The 25609-nt window shown below is 47.2% G+C and overlaps 1 protein-coding gene across 3 annotated transcripts in view; it reads left to right on the forward strand.

Annotated features, from left to right (window-relative positions):
* The window catches only part of FOXN3 (forkhead box N3), a 364758-nt gene that overhangs the window by 114456 nt on the left and 224693 nt on the right, over nt 1–25609 (forward strand). The gene's annotated exons all lie outside the window — the stretch shown is intronic.

Here is a 25609-nt window from a genome sequence, read left to right on the forward strand (position 1 = left end):
GTAACTTGCCAGATCTTGTCTCCTCCAACAGTATTGGTCTAGCTAGATGGTGGGCATGACGAAAAAAAGAAGTTATGTAGGAATGTATCCCTTGTGAGATGGCTTTTGAAGCAGTAGCCAGATTCCTTAACATCCTAGTCTGATGCGTTTGACCTTGGATGAATTTTCCAATACCAGGGTTCCCCTAAGGAAGAAGAAGAGGAACTTGACTTCTGTCTGCGTGGTCGTGAGTGCTTACCAAAGTGGCCCTCCCCACAATGGAGGCGTTTGCTCCAAAGGGAAAAGGGTTCCTGCTTCTCCCTGATTAATTTTAAATAGCCTTCTGGCCTTTCTTCCAGCCGGCAAGAATTCAGAACTATTGAGGCACAGTCTCTAAATTCCTGCTGTCCATCGGGAAAACATTCATTAACAACAACAAAAATAAACATTTATAAATCTTATTTTACTGGACACAGAGCTGATTATCTGGAGCAGAAGCTGATGGGCAGGGCCTGTCTCGACCCCAGCACTGCTCATGACAGGTCACCAGCTTTCTCACAGGACAGATGTGGGCCTGGGTGCCTGAGGTTTTCTTTCATGCTGGTTCTCAATTCTGAAATACCCTCTTCCCTCCTTCCTGTTTGATTTCTTTTAAAAACCTATCCATCTTTCTGTGTCTGGCAAGACTGTTGCCCACTGGACATCTTTCTGATTACACCAGCTCCAGGGGTGTCTGCTTCCTTCAGGCACCTGCTCCAGACATCACGTTGTGTGTTTCAAGTCATTTCCAACGAGGCATTGTTAAAGTGCTGTATTTTGTAAAGGTCTTGCTCGCTATTATTATTATTATTTTTTATTAGAAAGTCTTTAAGGTTAATAGCATCACTCAGCATTGGTTTCTGATACACTTTATTAATTCATGAACATATGCATTATTCACTAGAAAATATTCCTTAAGTATTGTGGGCCAGAAGATGCTCTAGCGCTGGGGACCCTGTGATGAGCACGCAGCCGAGGTCCCTGTTCTTGTGGCATCTGCATTCTGGTGGGAAAAGACAGGTGACAAACAGACACAAGATTTCTGATGACGATCTGTGCGCTGAAGGAAGTGAATAAGCTTGTGGGAAAGTGGCTGCAGTGCTGGTGGTCTGGGAGGACGCCCAGCAGGGAGGACACTGCAGCTGAGACCTGAGGAAGGGAAGAGAGAGGGAAAGAAAGGGCGAGAATTGTTGCTAAGCTGGGAGTGTCAGGTGTGTGTCAGGAACATGATGGGGTCCCGCAGGGAGGAGGCTGAAACCCCTCATCTCTGCTGCTCATTTGGTACCTGGAACTTCTTGCTTTTTTTGTTTGGTTTATTTTTTGAAACTTTTTATTTGGAAATAACCATAGACTCAGAAGTTGCAAAAGTAGCATGGCAAGGACCCCCTGCGCCCTTCCTTTGGCTTCCCTCCGTGATACCATCTTACCCAACTGCATCATTAAAAGCAGGAAATTGACATTGCTACAGAACTGTTAACCAGACTGCAGCCCTTATTTAGAGGACTTCACCAGCTTTGATATGTATTCATTGCCTGTAAAGGACTTTCCTTTGTGTTTGTGTTCGTGAGTGTGTGTTTGTGTGTGTTGCGTTTTTAATGTGTACATTTCTTCACCTCTTTTAAACTCAATTTGCTCATTGTTTTAGGAATGTCTGATTTACTTATTCAACAAACATTAATTGAACACCCACCACGCATCAGTTCTGTGTTGGGTTCTGGAGATACAAGATAAAAGGATACCTAGGTGGGCAGAGCGTGTCAAGGGGGCTCAATGACTGGTCATGGAAAGCTGTCCAGAGAAGGTTAGCCTGGTGGGGTCTGGACACGAGAAAGAGTGGCCCATCCTGGAAATGCCAGAGGTGAGAAGGGAGTGAAGTCGGCCAAGAGAGGTTAGCAGGTGTAGGGTATGCCGGGCCCGTAGTGCCAGGCTTGGGGTCTGGGGCTCCATGCCTCTTTGCAGATTCCCAAGTGCATAGCCCAGGTAGGAACTTGGAGAATGACTGTGATCAACTGATAACTCGGCTTGATTTATTTTCTCTCTGATCATCCTTCTGAGCAACAAAGACTGTGTCTACTAGGTCTGACCTGAGAGAGACACCTGTGAGCTGTCCCGTGAGGTCCCTCCTCCCAGGCAGAGCACAGAGTAACCAGAAGCAAGAAGGGAAGCCCGTTCACCATCCACTCCGGCAGACTCGTGTTTTACCACAAAGTGCTCGTATCTGCATATCATTGACATTTGTTGTACACGAAGAAACTGGGTGTCGGATGCTATATACATGTTGCCTTCAATTTGAAGAGGGAGAGAGATGCCTGTTGATTACCAGAACTACACAGATGAAACAGCACCCCCCCACCAGAAAAGGAGTGTGCGCATTTAATCAAGTGTTTGGTACTGGGCTCTGACCCTCTGAGCGTGTTCTTTGGGTGGCGGCAGCCCTGTTCTGCACAGCTTGCGTGGCTCCCCTGGAACACTCAGGGAAGAAGGTCTAGCTGGGATGTCCCTGTCTTTTAGAGCAAAATGCAGGAAAGTCCCGACACCTATCAAGAAGCAGCTCGGCTTTCTAGAGAGAGGAGAGTGGAAAGGAGACCCAAGAGGAGCGTGCCTCCAACCCCCAGGGGGCTTCAGCTCGGGCTGGGCTGCTGGGGGTCCTCCTGGTGTCCCTTAGCCCCTGTCCGGCTGAGTTTACAGGCTTCCCCTCTGAGCTGGAAGTCATCCTATGCGGATGTGCACCCTGCCCCCTCATCACACAGTCCCTGTTGACCTGTTTGTCTGGCCCTGTGTGCGGGGCGCTGAATGCGGCCTGCCATGGGGACTCTGATGCTGGACGGAAAATTGCCTTCCTCACAAAGGCTTCTGGGTTTCATGATGCATGTGACGGGCCCGCCTTATATATCCAGTTGGTGCTTGTACAGACCAGAGAGGCTGCGAAAGTGGCTGCTGGGAGTGAGAATGGGTGTGCTGCTGGCTGCCCCATGGCCTGTGTGTAGGAGGTGACTTCCATCAGCAAAAGAACGCATCCTCCTCGGCTGCCTAGTCCGGGCTGGATGGTGCACAGAGTGAGTGGAACGGATGCCCCAGGAGGAGGAGCTGGTCTGGATAGTCCTAAAGTCTCTTCTGGAACGAATCTGCCATCGTTGGTCACCAACAGCGAATGGTTTGGATGCAGTTTTAAATTCACTCTGATTAAGAGGATGCTTTTTTCGGGGGGAGGGTATAGCTCAAGTGGTAGAGCACATGCTTAGCATGCACGAGGTCCTGGGTTCACCCCCCAGGATCTCCATTAAAAAAAACAACTAATAATAAATAAATAGACCTAATGACCTCTCCCCCCCAAAAAAGAGGGTGTTTTTCTTTTAAATTAAAGTATAGTTTATTTACAATGTCATGTTAGTTTCTGGTGCACAGCATAGTGACTCAGTCATACATATATATATTCTTTTTCATATTTTTTTCATTATAGGTGGTTATAAGGTACTGAATATAGTTCCCTGTGCTGTACCTTAGGACCTTGTTGTTAGAGGGTGCCTTTTATGAACCAGCTCCTCAGTGATTGTCCAGCAAGAGCGTGACCTTTTAGGAGTTTTCTTTCTAAGGTTTCCCAGGCCTTTACTGGTCTAAGATGAGCAAGTGTCATTGTCATTTTAAATTATCATAAGGCCGCTGAAAATGGCCCTGTTGCTTTTCTAAGGCATACATCCTGCACAGGTCTTTGCTGAACACCCGACGTGGAGATCCAGTGGACCCTCTGTGAGTCAGAGACCAAAATGTTGACATTCCCTCAAAGCAGGGACGTATGAGCTTAGCTTTCTTACGAGTGGAGGCAATCAGAGTCAGCAGTAGAGAATTACTTTTTCCAGTCTGTTTGGAGAGCTTGCAAACGGAATTTGTTTCCTTTTGTCCTTTTCCACTCAGCAAATACCGACTTTGACTCTTGGCTGTGAGTGGGGCTGGAATGAGCATGGCTAATCTCTATTTAAGGGCTTTATCTTCTCTGGGGCCAAATCGGCCAAAACCTTCTGCTGCAGTCATGGACTGGGACCTGGAGGGGGTCTTGACGGCTCTGTTCACTGAGGCTCACGCGGAGCCGGCCAGGAGGGCTCCACACCCAAGACAAAGTCGCCGGCGGATGGCGAGGGCAGCTGGATCGCTTTTTGGTAATTATTTGTTTTCAGGCGTGCCAAGGCTGCACTTGAAACTCAAATTATTCACAGCTCTCAGTTCACATTGTATGTCCCCGCTGCGTGTGGAAGGAACAGGGTAATCTGCTGAGAAGTGCACTGTGAAACACGCAGTGAGAGGGCCAAAGAGAGGCGGTTGGGGTCCATAGTTAACCCACATGCTGTGTTTTGGGGGAGAACAATGTGCTTCTCCCAGGAGGAAAGGAAGTTCTTCAGTGGCGAGCCCACGACTCCCCGGGAGGGGCTGCCCGCATGGCTGCCTCTAAAAATGCGTGTTTGCGTGTTTCCAATGTAGGAATGAGACAGGTAGAGCTAAGCCCGGGAGGCCCAGAGAGTGTGCTTGGGTCAAGGCAAAGGGAAGAGATGCGGACAGCAAGAGACTCTGAAAGCGGCGGCTATTTCTTAGAGGGGAAAAGCCTTGGAGGGCGTGGGCTGCAGCATTTGGAGCTATGGTTGTCTCTGATGTGCTGTTTCACCACACCCCACTCTTCCTCCAAATCTCCTAGTCACTCTGACGTCAAGAGTGATGCTCTCGAAGACAAGACAAATGTCCGGACTGAGCATCGCGTCCCCCTGTGAACTCACCTGCATCCACTTATTTCTCCCACCTCCCCTCCCACAGTCCCCTGTTACTCATGTCTCCCGTGTCTTCTGAAGGCCGCTTGCGGAAGTAGCAAAGCCACTTCAGAAAACTTTCGCCCTAGCCTGGACTCTGCAACAGCCATCTCCCAATTTGAGTGCTCCCTCCATGTCTTCGTCTGTTTTGTTCGTGCTATCTTTTTGTGGACAGATGTTCATTGAGCACTTCTTGTGTGCTGGGCATCACTGGCCCTGAAGCCCTGGCAGTGAACTTGGCGGCTGGCCCTCTTGGAGAGCACATGGGCTCGTTCATTTTTATGGCACGTGTTCTTACACCTAAGAGCCCATCACTATCTATTTGCTGGCTGGACAAATGTCTCCTACCTTCTTTGGGTTACCTGTGTGTAGTTAAATGTCTGTGTTCTTCAGATGGGGGGGGTGTCCCACCAAAAAACAAATGATAGCTATAAAAAAAGAGATTTCTATTAATATAGATCCCAAGGCTTGGTTTCAAAAATGCCAAGATCTTCCCTTACCTTAGTTTATACCTAGTTTCTTGGGTCAAACAGGTATGATGGACTGTTAGACTTTTTCAACTTCTGAATCACTTATGCAGTCAGCTATTCAACAGGTATTTATCAAAGACCTACTATGTGCCAGGCATTCTATTCATGTTCCTGTAGAGACATCCACTGTATCCCCAGCAAGCTATTTCCTCCACACTTCAGAGAGGATTCAAGATGATTGTATGATTTGTAAAAAATGGGCAAACATAGGAAAGAGGGTCTCCGTGAGGCTTCTGCAGATGAGTTGATTATTTTCCATGATTTCCTACAAAACCAACAAAACTACGGTCTCTTCCTTTCTTTCCCTCTTTCCCCAGCGAGGCACTATTGGAGGTTCCAAGTCGTTAAGTAACTTGCCCAAGGTCACGTAGTTAAGCGCGGTGGAGCCAGGATTTGAGCCTCAGCCTCCAGCTCCAGATTCCAAGCTTGTGATCCCTATGCCGTATTGGACAGATTTTCCTTAGTGAACAGGCTCAGGTATCGGGAGGTTAAATCAACAGTTTGGACCAGGACTGAACCAGAAACCTGCTGGTTCTCCTTGACTGGTCTTCACATTCTTCTGACGCACACACCTTTGCAGGTGAAGGCCTTTGGAAACAATAGGCCAACTGATAATATTCTGAGTACAGCTCTTTGAAGGAGACAGGAGAAACATTGTGTTTAAAGAGGAGGCTGTTGCTGTGTTGGTTATTAACGAGCAGCTCACAAAGGACAAGCTATAACGAGTTGCGTAACTTTTATGTGATGCTGGTGATTGCAGGAGATGTGTGGGCTACGGGGTGAGTCGGACTTAATAATCGCGATACAGTATTAGTTCCCATTTCCCAGGAACCTACTGGGATCTGAGCGGCCAGTGCTGGAGGTCTCCCACACAGCATTTCAGTCTTCCCCAAAGCCCGGGAGGCTGGTGATTGTTATTCTGCTTCACGGACGAAGAACCAAAGGCTCAAAAAGGTTAAGTGACTTGCCCAGGACCACACAGCTTATAGAGAGTTAACGCAGCTCTGACTGCCTCCTCCGATTATGCCCTTTCCATGACTTCATTCATTCATAAAACTATTTCCTGAGCACCTACTACCACGTGCTAGCCATTGTTGGGGGATGCCGTGTGCTGGGGAACACGGAAGACAGTGTCTGTTTTCTGGAATTTACACCAGACAACAGTGGCCTGCGGAGCCTGGGACCCCCACGTGAAGTAGGCAAGTGGGAGACCAGGGTCCAGGATGCATATGAAGGCCTTGAACCCGCAGGGCCCAATCTGCTTTTGTGGGTAGGATTTACTCAGGCTCGTAACTCCAGATATATGGGTCCTTTAAGGAGGCTTAATTATTTATTAGTGTTTGTTAAAGGGAAGGTAGGATTATCATAAAAGATCCAGGCTGGGCCATTTTGGAGTCGGGCAGTTTGCAGTTTTCTGACTCGGGCTGACCTGGGAACAGGCTGCAGAGGCGGGGCTGTCTGGCCGATGGCCTAGTGGTCTCGCCTCCTTGCTTTCCTTCGCCACCCACCTAGCCAGCGCCAAGCCCGGGCCCCAGCCCGATTGTCAGTGGGGGAAGCTGGCGGCTGCGAAGCTGGCTGGGCCCCTCATGTTATGCCGGGGGCCGCACGGATGGAGCCCGTGTGAACTGTCTCAGTCCTGGTGGCAGGGTAGCAGCCCTGCCCCACTCGTTAGATGCCGGTACCACCCCCCTTCTCCCGTTATTGTGACGACCCAAACCGTACCTCCTCACTGCCAGACATTCCGCTCTCCAGACCTCAGAAATGTGCTTGTCTTTCCCCAGCGTGCAAACCTTTTCCTCTGCCCCCCGGCCTGTTCAACTCCAACTCCAAGTGATGCTAAGAGGTGCTTTCTCAGTTGTTCCTTTTCCCACTATTTCTTGATTTCAGGCCCTGCCTCATCTTCACCAAACGCAGCTGAGTACCTGGTGCACAGAGGGTCTGGTCAGGGCAGGCTCAGTGTCCCTTCCAGCCCCTCATCTCACGATGGAAAAACTAAGACAGGAAGAAAACTGGCCAGGTCACAATCCTGCATTCTGTCCCTCACAACGACCACTTCTCAAGCACAAAGTATCTTTAACGTGAGAGTATTTGAAGAGTTGGGATTTTGAGCAATTTATCAGATACCACTATTCTCTAGGACATAAAAGAACTCCCGCTCCAGAATAAGATAAGGGGCAGAGACGGGGTTGTAGATAATTAACTTGAAGATGGAAGCAGTTGCTCTTTTTCCTTCTGATGACAAGTTTTTGTTTAATGTTTAAAAAAATAAAAACAGCATTAAAATCCTAACCAATTGAGAAGTGCTTATCATAGGAAGTTTAAAGTCCCTAATAATCCACCCATTGAAGATCTGTGTGTGTGCCTACATTAACATGTCTAATACTGTTTTACAAAAAATAGACTTGGTATGTAGTTTGCAATGTGCTTTTCTCTCTCCGAACATCTTTTTCCATAAGCACCATGGTCTGCCTTTTCCTTTTAAAAAGCTGCGAGTTTCCATTATATGAATGAACCAGGATTTAGCTAACTGGTCCCTTTATGACAGATGTGGAGTTCTTTCCAGTTTTCCTCTGTTATAAACAATGCTGAAATAATCCTTTGCATGCATCTTTTTGCATGATTATGTATTTCCAGACAATGAATGCATGCAGAGAGGACTGCAGAGTCAAAGCTGATGTGCATTTTAAACTTACTAGATATTGGTACCCATCCCTCCCAAAATGATGGGACCCACTAACACTCTAATCAGTTCAGCGAGAGTGCCTGTTTCTTTACATCTTTACCCATTGGGTTTTTTTTTACAGATCTTTTAAATCCTGGCACTAAAATATTTTTAAAGAAACTGTTATCATTTGGTACAATTTAAGGTCATTTTTAAATGTGTGTTCTCTCTTCCATCAGAGTACAAAGAATTTAAAGGTATGGTGGTTACATTTTAGATAGGCATGTCTTAAAATGTTTTCATTTGGGGTTTATGCCTTTAGGTTTTTGGAAATCTGAAACTAAAGTTTAGTCCCTGCCCCAAATTTTCCCCCAGGGTTTCCTGTTGGAGCTGGTTTGTTTCCTGGACCCTGGCCATGGGTTTGCTGAAGCTGGATGCGTTGGCCTTTTCAGGGCTCCGTAAGGGGAAATAACTGATTTCCAAGGCCCCACATCTTAATGGGGGTCAGGGCTGAGGAAGCTTCTTGAAGCTGATTTTTCAGCTAAGCTCCCCATCAAAATGGGCTTCCCCAGCAGGCTTTAGAACACACATTTCCTAACCCAGATGGCCTCGCCAGCCTGGACACCTGGCTGGGGAGAAAGAGCCGGCACCTCCTGTGTCCACATTAGTGCTGCTCCCATGATGGCACTGACGTCTCAGCCGTGCTCCTTTCCGCCCTCCCTGAGGAGGGCCGGGGAGATGGGGGTGGGCTGGCCCAGGGCTCTTTTCCACAGCAGCTCCATTCAGGCCTTGGTTATGCCAACGGTGGATAAATTAGCCTTTCTTGGAAGGTCACTGCTCTGGGATGCCCCCCTTTTTAAAGCCAAATTAGGAAGAGGCAAGATCATCTCTAGGGAAAAATAGTTCAGTGGCCTCCTTGTTCTGGGTGCCTTCAGTCTGATTTTCTGCCTTTCTCTTTCTGCCCCTTAAGACATACCCTGAAAACACACCATTATACCTCTTGGGGACACATGGAGCCCTGTTTTCTCTCCAGCCTGTTCCAGGGAATGACCTTGGTATCAGTCATTTACACGTCTGTATGAATGTGGGATTTTAAACATGGTAATGGGAGGTGAGGAAGAGCTTCAGGTATGCTTTAAGGTGTGGCTCCTTCTTACTCTGAAATCATTCTATGAAAATGATCCTGTCCTGAGTGTCAAGTGGATTCAGAGCTATTTAGACGAGGCAGGAGGTGGAAGAATCGTGTTGTCCTCGGAAATGGGAATGATTTTGGTAACTCGATGGTCACCTCCCCACCCCATGCTTGAGTGATGACTTCCAAAAATATACTTTACATTTTTTAAAAGCTCTTTTAATTTAAACTGTATAACATACTCACACAAGCCTTCAAGATTTTTCACATGGGTCATGAGTGGATACACTCAGAAATAAAAAAGTGAGTTTGAAGTGTTAAGACGGGCAGGCAGGGCTGATGAAGATTTAACTTGTGGGACTGTCACCCTCAAGCTACTGTAATTCTCCAGAACGAACGCAGAGACGTGGCAGCATCCCTTACATCCAGCCTGTTCCCAGGCCGACGTCTGCATGGTGACATGTTACTGACAGGTAACACGAAGAACTGGGAACCTAACCATCCACAGGCCGGCCCATGGAAAGCCTTGTTAAATTATAACGTGGTCCGGAAAATCCATTTCCAGAACTTTCTGCCCACAGGCAGTATGTGGTGGCCGGTGGTCTTTTTTTAGGGTTAGGGTTCTGGTTGGAGGAATCACATTTCCTGACAACTAGGCAGAATATTCAGAGCGTCATGTTACCAGATGGTCTTTACCTTACCTGGTCACCAGGGATGCCTCCAGGGCTGGGCTGATGGCAGAGATCTGGCTGACTCACCCGGTGCCTCTGTGGATGTCATCAGCATCCTGGCATCAGTAGCAAAATGATGGGCAGCGAAAGTCTGTGTCTGCTTTGAGGTGTTCAGTCAACACTGGCATTTCTCTCTTGTTCTCTTGGCCTTTGCTGTTAGCTTGAGATAGAATCCTGGGCTCTTCACTCTGAAAGAGACCTTAGAATTCATCCTATCTGCCCCACCAATTGCAAATTGGAAAACTGAGACATCCTTCTTTAAACCTATGGTGGGAGGATGTTGCCTCCAGGCCATGCAATGTCCCACAGATACCAGAGGAGGAAAGGCTAGCCCTGGGGGACTTCTCTGGCAGGCTCCATGTTCCAGATTCATTTAACAGGCGAGTCTGGAAAGTTATTTCTGTCAGAGGCACAGGGAGCAAAGTTTTAAGAAGAAAAATAGAGAATATTTGTTTTCTCAGCTAGAAAGGACTTTGGAGAAGAGCTGTTCCTGCCCCTCATTGTTAGAAAAAGACACTGAAGTCCAGAGTGGTTCCAAGGCTCCTCCAAGGGGACAGAGCTCTAAGGCAGACTTAGTAATGCAAGGTAGGGTAGGGCTCCAGGGAATTGCTGAAATTTCAACAAAGGGTGTTCACCAAGACCTGGAGGATAAAGGAGGGAAGGGAAGCCTGCCAGAGGGGTCCGCGGGCTCTGAGGTCTGGGAGAAGGTGTAGATGGCAGCTGTGGGCCGCAGGGAAGCTTTGCGGGTCTGCATCTCAGTGGGTGGATACGAAAAGGGACAATTATTGATAATGTTCCTGGCCCGGCCTGCCCCTCCATGAAGCAGTGGTATTAGGAGTTCAGTAAAATAATGCATCCTGCAGAACACAGTTCATGAAGTCCTGGTCTCGAAACACTTCTAGGAAGGCTGGGAGAATGTGAAGACCCTGTGACATGGACTAGAGCTGGGTCCGTCCGGGAGCTCCCCTGGGTGGGTGCGGTCACAGGCAGCTGTCTTACAGCACTTCCTTTCCTGCCATCCCTGGGGACTCCTCTGCCCAGGGTGGCTTCAGAGCAGTTGCCCATACAGGATAGACAATAGAGTGGATGGGGACCATTGGCCCCACCCCCAGGCAATAAGCAGACCCTGCCATCGAGGCAGCTGTGTCGGTGGCTTAGGAACAAGGGGACGTGGCCAGTGTGCCTCTAGTGATGGGGCTGCCCTCTTGCTGGTCTTCTGCTGTGTCCCCTGCTGGACCACCAACTTCCCCCCTATGGCCTATTACCCTTAACTCAACAAATCTGATGTTTAAGCCCACTGGATTTCTTTAGGGGACCAGTTTTCTGGCTCTCCCCATGAGCCCACCTCCCCAGGAGGCCTCCTGATGGCCAACTCCCTTTCTGCTGCCGGAGGAGGAGAAGTCCTTGGGCAAGACTGTCAAACTCCCATGGCGAGCTGGCTGAATTGTGTGCATATGGGGTTATGAATCTGGCAAAGCCACGGCTCCCAAAGAGAATGCAAAATGCCCTAGAAGTTGGCCTCCTGCCCCCGCGAACGTGGTAATTCCAAATGTCACCTTGGCATTTCCTTCTCAAATAAATTCTGTCTTGTTCATATCACAGGAAACCTGGAAACATGGACTGTGAAACTTCTGTGTTTATTCCTCAGTCCTCTGATTGACTTGCTGTGTGACATGCTGAACTATTATATTTCTTTCATGGATTAATGTGAATGTGGACGTTGAGATATTTATCTGCTGAGTCCTGGAGGCCTGTGTTTTTTTATTTTTTGAGTCAAAAGAATTTGGACTAACATATTATGAGTGTGTGTGTGTGTGTGTGTTTATGGGAAAAATACGCAAGGTAAAAAGTAGCTAATGTTGATTGATTGTGAAAAGCCATATGGATTTTTTTTTTTTAAATCACAGATGATCCAAAGGTTAGGAGATGACAATGTTGCCATCATAAACTAAGACGTGGGGAAGATGGGTAGAAGAGCTGTGTTCGGTAGTTAAGTCAAGAAAGCAGAAGTCATCAACAAAGGAATACATTGAGTTTACAGAGCTTCTTTGCCGCTCGGAACACATGAAAAATGTTTATGTTCTGGTTCTTTGCGAAGTTCTTGTGAAACACACAAGGGAGATGCAAAGGGAAAAATACCCATTTTGAAGATGGAGAAATGAAGACACAGAGGCTAACACTGACGTAGTAATTCTGGGACAAAGGTGGGATTTGAATCCAGAGTTTCTTTTGTAGACAGAGAATATAAATACTTTTTCATCTTTTGCTCTGTCTGAAAAGGCCCCGGAGAGGAGGCAGTGGTTCCCCTGGGCAGGCAGCTCTCAGCATCGTGGGGAGAGAGAAGGGAGGAGATTGGGAGAGAGGATGGGGCGGGAGAGTCAAGCTCATCATCTCATCACAGCCCGAGCGCCTCGGAGCCCAGCGTGGTGGGTGCCTGGCCAGAGCGCGCACGTAGACCTTGGAGCCTCTTCATTGCCGAGGCGCTAGTTTCCGAATGCGCATTGGCCCCGTGGAGGGCGTGGGGCTTTCTGAATCAGGATTCATTCACACAGCTCTGTTTTCATGTTCACAAACGACCTCCTTGACCCACAGGGGAAAAAATTCCGTTAAAACACTCTTTATAGAGTGTTTTATTCATTTGGCATTTCTTTTGCTGACTTTAGATAAGAAAGAACAGAACTTTTTCTAAGAGACAAATATTAGAAGTCTGTTTTTGAGGTTAGCAGTGTATCTTTAATGCATGCGTGTAATCAAAAAGACATCTAGAAACCACTGTGGACATTGAGTTTTAGCTGCAGATATTTATAGACAAGATCAAGCAAAACATACTCAGTGCCAGAGACACGGATTGGGTGTGGGTTCACCGTTTCTATGGAAAGATTGGGTTTTCCGTGCCGCGTCCCAGGACGCCTCCTGTGTTCCTGGGGCATGGGGACTATTTCCTAGCATAGTATCTGTTTGGACGGTAGGGAGTTGATAATTTTCTTTGTAGTGATATTAGGGACCGTGCGGTGTTCTTCAACAGAGAGGATGTTGGAGGGAGGCTGGTGAAAGTTCAGAAAGATACTCTATACCGTGTGGGGTTGCAGGATATTGAATGAACTTCAAGTCCAGCCCTCAACTCCTAATGAAAATACCTACTGGGGGATTCTCCAATTTCCCCTCAACTCACACACTCACTCTGCGGAGAAGATTACGCCTTTCACACCTGTATTTCACTGATGAGGATATACATTAGGACTGACTTTCTGGACAGCGGTTTGGTGGCAGGGATCCAGGGCCTTACCCTACGAATACTCTGACCCGGCGTCTACACTTTTAGGAATTCACCATCAGGACATAGAGCTTTGTACGTGATGTCTAAATAAGGCTGTTCCTCTGGCCTGGTTCACGGTAGCAGGTAACCTAAGTGTCCAACAGAACGAGGCGGCTCAGACGTTGGTTCTCACACACAATGTCACACAGGTACTCACTCCACAACCACCCACTGAGGGCTGACTGCGTGCCAGGCGCACAGAAGGCGCGATGTCAAGGCTGATGTGGTCTCAGTCCACCCGAAGCTCAAACTTCTGTAGTAGAGACACTTTATACATTGCGACGTGGGAAAAGGCAGGGTACAGTGTACGTACAGCGGGGTCTCATTTTCGTTGCGTGAATAGAAACACCCTGGAAGACAGTCTGAATTCACAGAGGCGCGGAAGCCTGTGTGTGGACAATGAGGTCCTATACGTGGTTTTCCTCCCTTTTAATTTTTCTCTAGTTTCCAAGTTTTTCACAGTGACCATTATGATTTTTTAAGTGTGGCTTTGAGGAGAGAGAGAAAAAGAAGTGAGCGGACCTGGGTTCTCGACCCAACTCTTTTTTTTTTTTTTTTTTAATTTCAGATTTTGTTTGTTTGTTTTTATTGGAGGTACTGGGGATTGAACCCAGGACCTTGTGCCTGCTAAGCATGCCCTCTACCACTGCTGAGCTACACCCTCCCCCCTCAACTGAGAACCCTGCTGAATGTCCTCTGAATGGTTCAGGGAGTGGCCTGTCAGGCCTCCAGCTCAGGGTGTGTTGATCTCAAGCTGTGTCTCTTCTGAGGACACTAGGGGATTTGGCTGCAGGGCTGGCGGGCCCAGGGCTCTCCCGGGAGGCAGGACAGCAGCCAGGCAGCTGAAGCCTCCATGCTGGGGCACTGTTGGTCTCAGGGCTCTGGTCCTCTAGGAGTCTGGTGCCGTACTCAAATGGGGAGAAGAGTTTCTCTATCAGCCATGTGATAATTAAATTAAGGAAGTGCTTCTCACTCGGTGAATAAAAACAAACCGCAGTTGACTTGTATTAACTCAGCCAGATGTAACTGCACCCCAAGAAAACAAGGGCGGCAGCTTCCATTGATAGAACCTTGCCCAGTGCCAGTTACGATGTAAAAAGCATTTTGCAGACACAGTCCGAATTGAGGCTCATGACACACTCTGCAGTAGGGACTCATCACCTGCATTTTACAGGTGGGGGACCTTGAGCTCAGAAGACAGGTAACCTGGCCAGGTCACTCCGGTAGAAGATGCTGGGATTCAAACCCCAGTCCATTGGCTCTGAAGCAACATTTTTAACCTCTGCTCTGTACTGCCTCCCACTCCAAGAAGCAAGCTCTACTATAACCATAAAAACTGATGTCTAAAGCCAAGGGAATGTGTATGTGTGTGGGATATAGTAATCCATGAGGTGGCAGAACACTGGGGACCAGGGGATGCAGAGGCTTATTTCTAGTGAAACTTGATGCAGAGAAAGCTACTCTTCTCTGCCTTTTCTAGGGGGCTGTAAATGAGGCAACTGGGGTTTGAGTGAAAGAAAGAGAGAGAGAAATAACCACCCTTATGGCCACAATAATAACCTTTTCTCCTGCTTGTGATGTGAAAGCAAGGCCAGCTATTGCACCTTCTATACGCCTATACCTCCCAAAAGGGAGATAACTTACACCCAGACCTGACCTTTGTTGCTGACTTTTTTCCTTGAAATACTTTCCTTGCTGGGTTCTAGCTTTGCCTATTCAGTAGGTGTTAAAAGATTATGAGACCCATAGGAGATACCAGGGACACACAGGTGGGAAAATTTAAGTTTCTTTTCCCCATCACAAGAATGTTCCAATGTGATAGCTACTACAAGTGACCTTTGAACAACATGAATTTGAACTACGCGGGGCCACTTAACATGCAGATTGTCTTCAGTAGCGGATACCACAGCACTGTATGATCTGTGTGCCGACAAAAAATTAATCAGCTGATCTAAGAAAGAAATGGAAAAATTTTATTTGAACAAAATTTGAGGATTGTAACCCGGGAAGAACATCTCAGAAAACTCTTGAGAACTGCTCCGCTGGTTAGAAATCAAGGCAGTTTTATAAGTTTTTTGAGCCAGAGGGCTGTCCATCAAATGACGTATTATTGACAGTTTACATAATCCAGATCTAAGTGTCATCCTGGTGGGTCACGTGACCTCTTACAAAATCCAGAAGGAATGTTATCTTTTAAGGAGTTGCCGTGTTGATGCTCAGAGAATGTTGCTCCTTACTGTTGAGCAGGTATCCCTGCCGATGGGGGAGGTGTGGCCGATACACAACGCACAGTGAGGGTGGGGAGGAGGCCAAAGGGCAGGGAAGAATTTTTATGTTTAAATTTTTTTTTGTCTTGCCAGAAAATATGAATTTTATTTCACTTACGGTTGGTCGACTCCATGGATGCAGAGGAATAGCGAGTAGGGAGGAGCCACCTCTAAGTTATATGCAGAAAACAGCCAGTTCCTCCTGTTGTGCATTCAAAATGCACATGTTGGGTTTTTAGCTAATTATTTGTCATGCATTTGCCACCCATGACTAATCCTATTTTATGAATGAAATGGGAGCAGGGAGGTGAAAATACTTGCATGACCTCTCAAAGCTGAGCCATTGAGAGAAACTGCACTTGAACTCAAGTTTCCTTTCGCCAAGTCACTCGGCCACTGTTCCATTTCAACCGTGAGTCACTGGCCATCAGGAACTGCTGTCAATGTCCTGGTGGCTTTTGTCATCTTCTCTTCTTTTCTCTAAAGGGCAAGATAGTAAATATTGCAGGCTTTGCAGGCTCCACGGTTTCTGTTGCGACCGCTCCACTCTGCCCCTGCAGCGGGAAAGCAGCCGTAGGTGATACAGAAACAAACGGCTGGGGCTTTGTTCCAGTAACATTTTATTTACAAAAACAGGCAGCAGACTGCATTGGCCGGCAGGCTGTAATTTGCTATAGAAGGTTCCTTCCTCTCTGTTGTTAGTCATGAGAAATTTTCAGTTTGAACACTGAGCGGGCTCTGAAGTTGGCTGCAGGCTGATGTGTAATTCACATCCATGGCTGGGGAGACGGGCTGGTCAGGAAAAAAACTGGGAAGTGTATGTTCAAGCAATAGACTGTGTACCGAACAAGCGGAAGACGGCCAGGCATCCCATGATTATGGGCGTTGGTCTCAAGGCAGCCACATGGGGGAGACTCTGGAGAATTTGGGCACAGGAACCCTTGAACTAACCAGCTTGGGGGTGTCCTCTGCTAAGGAGGGTTATCATTGCATCGTCTGCTTGCACAGCCAGAATGTTCCATTCTGCCCAGTGTCGGCACCTACAATCCATGGGCTGTCCCATTTCTCACATCCAGATGTGGACCCCAAGAAAAGGCAAAATGATGACAAATGGGTGGCAATGAGTGCCCTGTTCACATCATCATCCACAGCAACGAGCAGTTTTTTATTGGTGGCAGAGGGCTGGGAAGGATGTGATCCCTCTGCAGCCAGGTGATGGTGCCTCGTAGGGAAGTGTGACTAGACATAGCTGATGGAACAGGTGGGTTTGAAAAAAAATGGCTTAAAAACTAGTTGCCCATGTGTTCGCCTTACCCCTGAGACTCCCGCCTAGGAATGTGCATTCTGCAAGGGCAGTGTCCTCCACACCCAGCTGGAAATTGGATGGTTTTGTCATTAAGGTTAGGGCAAGGTTATTTCAGTTCTGCTGATCTGAGAGGAAGTGCTGTTTGTCTGTCTTTCAGCAGAGACAGCACAGGATCCGGGACTAAGAATAGAAGAATTTTTCAGCAGTCTTCGGAGAGTTGTAGAAAATGTTGGGAAATCCTAATTAATTCCAGGAAAGCATTTCAGTGGTTTCTTGATAGCTTAAACTATAAAGGAAGAAAAGAAGAAAAGGTTTAATCGTTCTGCTTGAGAAAAAATGTACTGGTATTAGGCAAAGCTAATGTAAAAAATGAGCAAATAATTCTTTAAGTTGGCTCTTAACTCTTGTTCTATTATAATTCTCTTTATATTTTACATAATGATGATAAACAGTTGTGGAGCATTTACCCTGTGCCTTCCTGTAGGTACTTTACAAATGCCCAATTACTTGTTCTTCCTAGCAGCCCAAGGAGGGAGGTTATAGTCCCATTTTACAGGTGAGAGCATTAAGGCACCAAGAAATCAGATGACTTGGCCATGCCCTCAAGTTTGGCGAGGGCTGCGTGGCCTGTGTGCTTGCCCATCCTGCCGTCCCGCCTCTCGCCTTTTAAATGGATGCTGTGGCCGTCAAAAGTATGAGTATATTCCTTTCTAATGGATCTACTGCTTTCTAGAACAGATCCTTCAGTCCCCCATTCCATCCCTTACTTGGCAAAGATTTCTAACGGTTACTGTCTGCTGGGTCGGACTCTTGTCTTCCTGGCTTGCTTGGACATAATGATTGTGGGTTGTTACAGCAGCGCTGGGTGAGGTGAAGGAGCGCTCCTGCTCTGTGACGTCACCTCCACAGACCGACCTCAGCCCAGAGCAGCAGGCCTGTTTCCCAAGGGTGTACCAGTTAACAAAGCTCACAGGACAGGTGTGGCAAATCAGAAAGCCTGTGTATTCATTTACAGCAAAAAATATCACTGCCTAGAAGGGGTTAGGGGAGCTTGCAAATTGGGAAGGGAAGGGCTGGATGATCTGAATGATTTGAATGGGTGCCACTGGAAAAATCAATTGCTCACAGCCCCCCGTGTAACTGGATGCCACTGTTGCTAAGATCCCAGCCTCAAGGCCAAGGTTAATGCTGCCCGTGCACTGGGCCGGTCTTAGAAAAAGGTCTCACCTTTGTAGAATCTGTAAGGGCCTTCAGTTCCCTGACCCCCCACCCCTACTTCCACTCCTCCCTCCCAATCAGGAGGACACTGAGTTCTTTAGATATGCTGACACAGCCCATCCAGCAGGCTGGGAACTGGGAGGTCTCTCTCTTTGGGACTTTGTATACCTGTACACCCATCTAGCAGGACAGTCTTTTTTGCTCAAGCTGGTGGGGGGTGTAGGACTGAGTAGAGACCCTGAGGGTGACTCACAGCACTGGAAACAACCAGTGACACTGAGTTAATGGCAAAGTCAATGGCCTAGCCTCCTTCCACAGGGTCCCTGGGCTCCACTCCTTACTTCTCTGAGAAGGTCAGTCACATACCACCTTGCAGTCTCATCATTTTTAACATAAAATGAGTGGAACCCAGAAATAGCAGGTCCAGGTCTGTGTGCAGGGAGGATGGTTTGCAGAGGGTTCAGGTGGTTGGGGAAGAGGCCTCAGAGGAGGAACTGGAGGATGCAGTTGCTGTTCCGCACTGAGAGGGGAGGGATGGCCCAGGCAGGGGTGAGACCCTGGGCAGGGAGCCTGATTTGGGAGGGAGAAGAGCTGGAGCTTCGGCCATGCTCTCACACGTCATTCAAGGCTGTCCTCTCTGCAGTCGGACCAGGGTCCAGTCCTCTCCCGGTGCGCTCCTCCCTAAAGTGGTCATCTGTCAGATTCAGCCGTCACCCAGGCTCGGACACCTGGACCCACTCTCCTCGTATCTGTCTTGCTGCAGCTTCATCAGCACCACGCGAACCATAAATAACATCAAGGGAAAGGGCTGGTCTCTGACCAAGAGGCTGCGGCTGAAAGGTGACCCACTGCAGGGACCCACTGTTGCCCATGGACAAAGGTTGAACGCTCAGCTCTGCAGTGAACTGAAACAGGGCTCTCTCTGCTCCGTGGGTGTGAGATGCTCCCTTCTCCCCAAGCCCTCCCAGGAAGCTGCTGCAGCAGCCAGAGGCCAGGAAGGTACACCTCCATCAGAGGAGGGGTGGCCCCTTCCTTTCTTGCCTTGTGGGGGTGGGTGGGCAGGCCGAGAAGCAGAGCTGGTGAGGCAGGATGGCGCCCTGGCTCGGGGCCCATTGGATCAGACTGCTGGGTTAACGCTCAGCTCCGCCACCTCTTAGCCGAGTAACCTTAGGCAGGTCATTTCAACCTGCTTGGAGCCTGGATCCCTCATCTGTAAAATGAGGATAATAGTACCTGCCTCTGAGAGCTGTTGGCCAAGAGGAGAGAGTCCATGAAATGCTATGAGCCTGACACGTGCCACATCCACGTGGGGTGGATGCGGGCTGTGTATGGCCTGAAGCCCATCCCATTTGGGTAGGAGGGAACTTTAAGAAGAGTATAAAATTGCAAATATGAAACCGGGGGTGGGAGTGAGTACAGCTCAGTGGTAGACCACATGCTTAGCATGCACGATGTCCTGGGTTCAATTCCCAGTAGCTCCATTAATTAATTCATTAATTATTTTTTAAGAAACCAGGTATAAGAGAAAGAATTTATTTCAGGTGATGAAAGAAAACACAAAGAAGTTTCTGATTAAAAAGCTGACTTCCCAAATGTCACACAATCGAAATACAATCACATAGTATTATTGTCAATCAGCTGTTTAAGTATGTCTGTGTTACTTTTGTTCCTTCATTTTTTGGGCTGTACACTCTTTGATCAGTTCTTCATATGACAATGATTTTGGAATGGCATTTTCTCTCCAGAGAATAGCAAGATAAGTCATCCATTCCTCTAGCATGGTTGGTTGGGATTTGATATTATTTTAAATTATCGATAGTTAAAAAAAACATTTTACCTTCACAATTGGCTATTGGCAATGTCATGTCAATTTTTAGGATTACTGTCAAATTTGGGGAAACTGCTTTCAAGTTTCTTTTGATATATGAGCTATAAAATTTCAGGGCATTTAAAGTTTTTATTTGTGCAGCGTCTAATCTTAAACACCAAAGACACTCATTCGACATGTTTCTGCGGTCCTTCCTGGGGCCGTGGAAGGGGCCTGTGTGAGTGAGGGGTGCTGGGCTTTAAGCTTCAGTGCTTCACGGGAAATTCTCCTGTGAGTATTCAATAAGCATTACCTAGATCATATTTTATTGTGTTTATTGACACTCATCTTTTTAATTTTAAAGTTTTAGATTTACTAAAGACTGAATTCTCATTGACACTAAATAGAATCTTAATTTAGTTAAATTTGTGCAACAGTCATTCACTCAGTATCATTTCTTGGCTGTCTACTTAGATCAGCCTACCTCACACTGATCGTTGGGAGCATTCGATGACATAAAGCAGGTGATACACAGCTCAGTGTCTTCATGTAGCAACTATGTAGCCACTGTGACCATCATTACCTGTCTATCAGCACCAGCTCTGCAGCTGGACACTTGGGGATATAAAGCTGAGATATTGTCCTTCTGGGAGGCTGGAATGCTCCCAGCTTCAGGTCAAACTCTGAGACCTGAGTGGGAGTCATGGTTTGTCTCAAGTTCTAGACAGAGATGGCTTTGCCTCTATCCATGAAATCTCTACAGTTAATCTCCACTCGTGAATACTCCTTCCATCAACAATGCTCTATATTAATATGGCCACATTTATACATGAAGCCATACTTTTAAAGTGCTCAATGGTAATGTTTAATTTCGTTTTCTTCTCCAAATATTTTTAGTCCCATCAAGTCCAGTCACTGAATTTGTCAAAATGTAATTTCCTCTATTTTGTAATGTTCAAGGCGGAAACATCCGTGGACAAGAAGTCAGGAAGTTGGATGTGCCACTAACTTTGTGTTGGGATGCTTTGGGTTGCAGAGGACAGAAAATCCAGCTCGGTGTCCAGACAACAGAGGGAATGAGTTGGCTCGTGCACTGAGTCCTAGCTGGACTGGTCAACTCTTCAGCACCATCCAGGCCCCTGGAACTGATGATGGGGGCAGTCCCACCCAAACCACCAGGCTGGGAAATTTGGGGTGCTGTTGGGAGAGGAGACATCGGACGGGAAACTGCGGTATGTGTTCTGACCCGTAGCCCGAAGTCATTTCACTTCTTCGGGCCTCAGCTGCCTCATTAAATTAGGGGCTTGTCGGAATCCATGAGTGAAGTATTTCCTACGGGTAACCTTCACAATTTTCTTTTCTTTTCACATTAATTGGTTTTTGTAATGAATAAACAAACCTTTGCTGGTCAATGCTGTAAAGCTAAGCCTATAATTAGTAAACAAATAGCTCTGTTTATGGTAAAGGATACGTCAGGACAGTCAGCCTTAGTAACTTGCTTCCTACCCCTGAGTTGTAGATTTTGATCTAGAGAAATGAGCAGTGGAGGATGTGAGGGAGGAGCCCCCCAAAACGGCGGGTAAAGCCTGCTCTGGCTTCGTGAAGCACGAGTTGTGTGTGGCAAACGTAACTGGGTTGTTCATTCACAGAAGATCCGGGAAGGTCCAGGCATGGCTTACGTTTCTTACCGTAACCATTGGAGGCTCTGCTGGGATACTGGTATCGCAAAGAAGCTGAGAGAGGCTTAATTTGGATTCAGAGGGAGCTGGTATTGGCAGAAGCCAGAGAGTGGCTCTAACAGGCAGCAGAATCAGATCCCTGTGGAGAGTTGAGGGTTTCTCAAGAATGAAACCACAGCCCTCAGCTTTCTCCTTCATCCACTTTTTACAGAGCCTTTGGCCGGTCTGGAGCCGAGACTCGAGTCGTGGCACCAGGAGAGCTTTCCAGGAAGCATCTGGGGGTGGTCCTGGGGGCACTAACAGCTGTCTGGGGGTGCCATGGATGGGAAGACGGCGGGCTGCTGGAGATGGCGTTCAGCTCTAGGAGCGTGCGTCCTCTCCGTCTCCGCTGTCTGGGGCTGTGTGAAGACCCCGGGGACTGTGGGGCCTTGGGCTGCCTTAGTAGGGGAGTTTTTCCTCTCCATCCAGGATATATGGGGAAAGGGTAACCTGACTGGTAGCACAGTCCGCATATTTTTATTGTGGCTGGCTAACATTTGAATGTATTTATAGAGTTGGCAAAGGTTGATCTGTGCTTTGATCTAATTCTCTGTAATACAGCTTTTGGAACATAGTTCTGGTGTGATTGTCAGTGGCCTTTCTAAACTAGCAGGCAATTACCACCTAGCCTTGTGTGCAAAGGGAAAGAGAAATGGTTCAAAAATGGTTTCTAGTCAGATGTCCGTGCCTTGGCATCAGTAGCTTGAAGTGAAACGATCAGATCTGTATCCCCGAGGTTGTAGGATATTGAAAAAAGGTCATTTGTTGGATTGAGGGAGAGGACGGTGAGGACTGGAGAAAGAGCAGACTGCTCTCTGAGTGGCCTCCTGGGCGCCTTCATGGCTGTTGTTCCTTCAGAGGGTCCATCCAGGTGGGAGGCGGGGCAGACATGGAGTTTCAGGCCGAGCCTCTGCAGTTGTCAACTATGATGAGTTTTTTTCCCCCCAAATCATTGTGTTTTATGATTTAGACAGGAGCACAGTGCTAGCGTGTGACCACTGCCCTGGATCTTTCAGTATTTTGTAGATATGTTTGTCCGTTCATGAGACGACGTCCATTTCCGTGTTGAGTATCAGGAGCTAAGCCTGCGGAAGTAGAAAGGTTGTCTACGTTTAGTGGTCCATTTGAAAAATGCTCTGCAAAAACCAAATCAAAGAAACCCAAAAGCCTCTGACAAAGAAACCCCGGAGGCAGACTGCAAGCAGCAAGTTATAGTCTGTGATCTTGGAGATTAGATACTGGATGGTGTGAATGGACAGGGGGGCGCAGTGTTCAGAGAACGGGCTCCTGCGGGCCCAGGAGACTTGGGGTCTTAACTTTTCATCTCGTCTCTTAGCGCCGGTTGTTGACCACTGGCTGATGACATAACTCCTTTAAACCTCGGCATCCTCATCTGGAAAGGAGGGTGACAGCCCCCACCTGGTAAGGACAACAGAAGGATACAGTAAAGGGTGTAGGTAAAGCCTTGGCACGGAGCCTGGCCCGCAGGAAGCATTAGAGAGCTTTTGTTCTGTATGTTATGTAATTCCTTGGACTGCAGTCACTGGGTACTTGGGGCTCATTGTTTTGGCTTTTGTTGTTTGGTGCCTTGAACATCCTCAAGCAAAGCTGACATTACCCTTGGTCCTCCCCAGGACAGTTAGGAGTAAGGTCATGTCAGGATGGTCTTTGGATAAGCTGGGTTTCCCACCAATAAAGGGAGAGGCGGGCTCTTGTCAGACAAGTTACGAGTGCAGGACCCCATGTGGCTTGGTTTCAAAGCAGTATTTTGTCCCCACCCTGCCACAGAGAGGTGACAGGAATCTAGTTAGTGGAGAGCTGTGGAGAAGCTGAGACTGCAGCGGGATGCCATTTTAGACCTCTCCATTTCTTTGCTTGGACTTGGGTTCTTACATGTTGTTTTATCAGAAAAACAACAGCAGCAAATCTGCAAGAACTCCTTTTGCACAGAGGGCCGAAAGAGAGCCTTCTTACTAGATACAGGAACGTGGAGAAAAAAAAATGCAAAACACGTGAAGACCAACCAGACTGCTGTCGGCAGGTGGCAATGGACTTTGCTATAAACATTGCAGGACTCCTCTTCCTCTAAAAAGAAAAATTGCTTCACATTTCAGAATGCAGCAGAAATGGCTGGACAAGTCTTTAGTTCTTGTGCAAGAAACTGAAAACAATGGGAGAGATTTTCCTTAAATGGAGACAGAGTTTGGCCCTGTCTCAGGTGGAAGCTAAAGTCCGGGTCTGAATTTTTCTTCCATGCATTTCCTCTCCTGCATTAGGCAAGAACCCCCCCATCCAAGACCAGGCAATCATTCATTTTTTCCCCTGAATCTCGAGGTATGTGCAGGGCACCACTCGGCTTCAGACCTTTCTGCTTTCGCTTTTGGTTAGTCAGAACCTCCATCTGGCGGTATTTGAATATGAGTGTTTTCTGTGGCTTTTCTGTGGCTCCTTTTCAAAGTATTCAAAGCAGCTTAAAAATACATAATGTTCAGCGATCTGACCAAGAACTAATGTAAGTACTTATTTGGGGACTTTTTTTTTTTAAATCTATTAGACAGATTTAAAACACTTTAACTCTTACTACGTCTTTGGAATAGATTCTAAGATTTAAAAAAGGTCTGAAAAAAGTAGGACTACTTCTCCACAGTCATAATGCTTTTTGTGGTGACAGTAGTTGCAAATAGCACAGTTTGTGAAAAACAGAAGAGCTAAAATTCTTTATTTAATATTAAACAGGAAACTGAAAGCAGTCTGCAGCAATGTGGTGGGTTTCCAACACAAACCTGCTGCTGGGGTGATCTGGGCTGAAAAGTGACATAAGACATTTCCCCTTTTATGCTGTTAAGATGGTGTGTTTTCACGAAAATCTCAACGAAAACATGACCATTGGAAGCAGGTTCCATCCTGTAAGGTTTTAAAGCAACCCGTTTCCACTAGAACCTGAGGAAACTTGGAAGCGAATTGTAAACCTCTCAAAGAGTGGAAAATGTACTTTTGTTTTGCCTTTGTGCTGCGCTGTCACTCACCCAACATGTGCATATGAATATTCTTTCCAAAGACCTGGGCTTCATTTTAAGGTCAGCCTTCAATTTTGAGAGAATATAATTTGCTTCTATTTTTAGAGCATCATGATTGCTCGTAATAACTAATGGAAAAAACTCAACAGAGAAATAAATGTGTAACAGCTGTGTCTGCTTAAACTTGATTAAAGGCAGCTAAAAAGAAAAGTAAACAGAAGAATGAATGTGACAATAGACGGAGGGAGAGACAAGTATCCCCTTCATTGTAAGAAGTTTTACAGACATAACTCGTTCTGCTTTGGAGGCCGGCGGTGTCTGTGTTTAAAGTTTACTTTACTGTTTGTCTTGAGTGGGATCAGTGTTGTAGTGAATAATTTATAGGCAGCATGAATGAGCTCATTAGTCACCTTTTCAGACTTTAAATGAGTTTTGTGGTTGTCATTACTCGAGCCTTCTGTTCAGCCGCCGAGCAAAATGACAGTTTGGCAGTTGGCTGCCTTGTTTTCGGGCAGCCTGCTCCCTGTTCAGGTCTGCGTTGCTTTTGTGTTTCATTGAAACCTTCCCTTTCTACCCCTGTGCCGGCCCAGGGACTCTCACATTTCAGATGCCTTTTGCACCCCCAGTTTAAATGAGTTTTTCGGGGCTTAAAAAAAAATCTTTCAGCTGTGTCTGCCAGAGAGAATGAAGTGGATGGAGTGAGCTTTTTTCCCTAGCAACTGCTGTGTATTGTCCCTTTTGTGCTTGGCTTGTCCTTCCACAGCAGCAAGCTAGGGGGTCCTTGTGGGCGGCTGAGTGGCTCGCACGGGGTGGCAGGGGATGGCCCTGGAGCTTGGAGGAAGACAGGTTGTGTCGGAGTAGGTCTGCATTGTTATAGTCCGGAACATCAACCTGGTGTGGGTGTGCACGTGGATGAAGAAACTTATTCCGGCAAATCTGCCAGGCCAGACTTCCAGGAGCAAAGAGAAGCACATTTTTCCAACAAAGGGGTCGACAAGATGACCTTTCAGGAGCCCAGCCAACTGGAGGGTACCAGCGTTATTGAGAATGGCCATCTCTGCATCTTCTAGATCTAGATCATTAAGCGAAAGCAG

Source organism: Camelus bactrianus, chromosome 6 (genome assembly GCF_048773025.1).
Source record: "Camelus bactrianus isolate YW-2024 breed Bactrian camel chromosome 6, ASM4877302v1, whole genome shotgun sequence".
In the NCBI taxonomy this organism is placed as follows: domain Eukaryota; kingdom Metazoa; phylum Chordata; class Mammalia; order Artiodactyla; family Camelidae; genus Camelus; species Camelus bactrianus.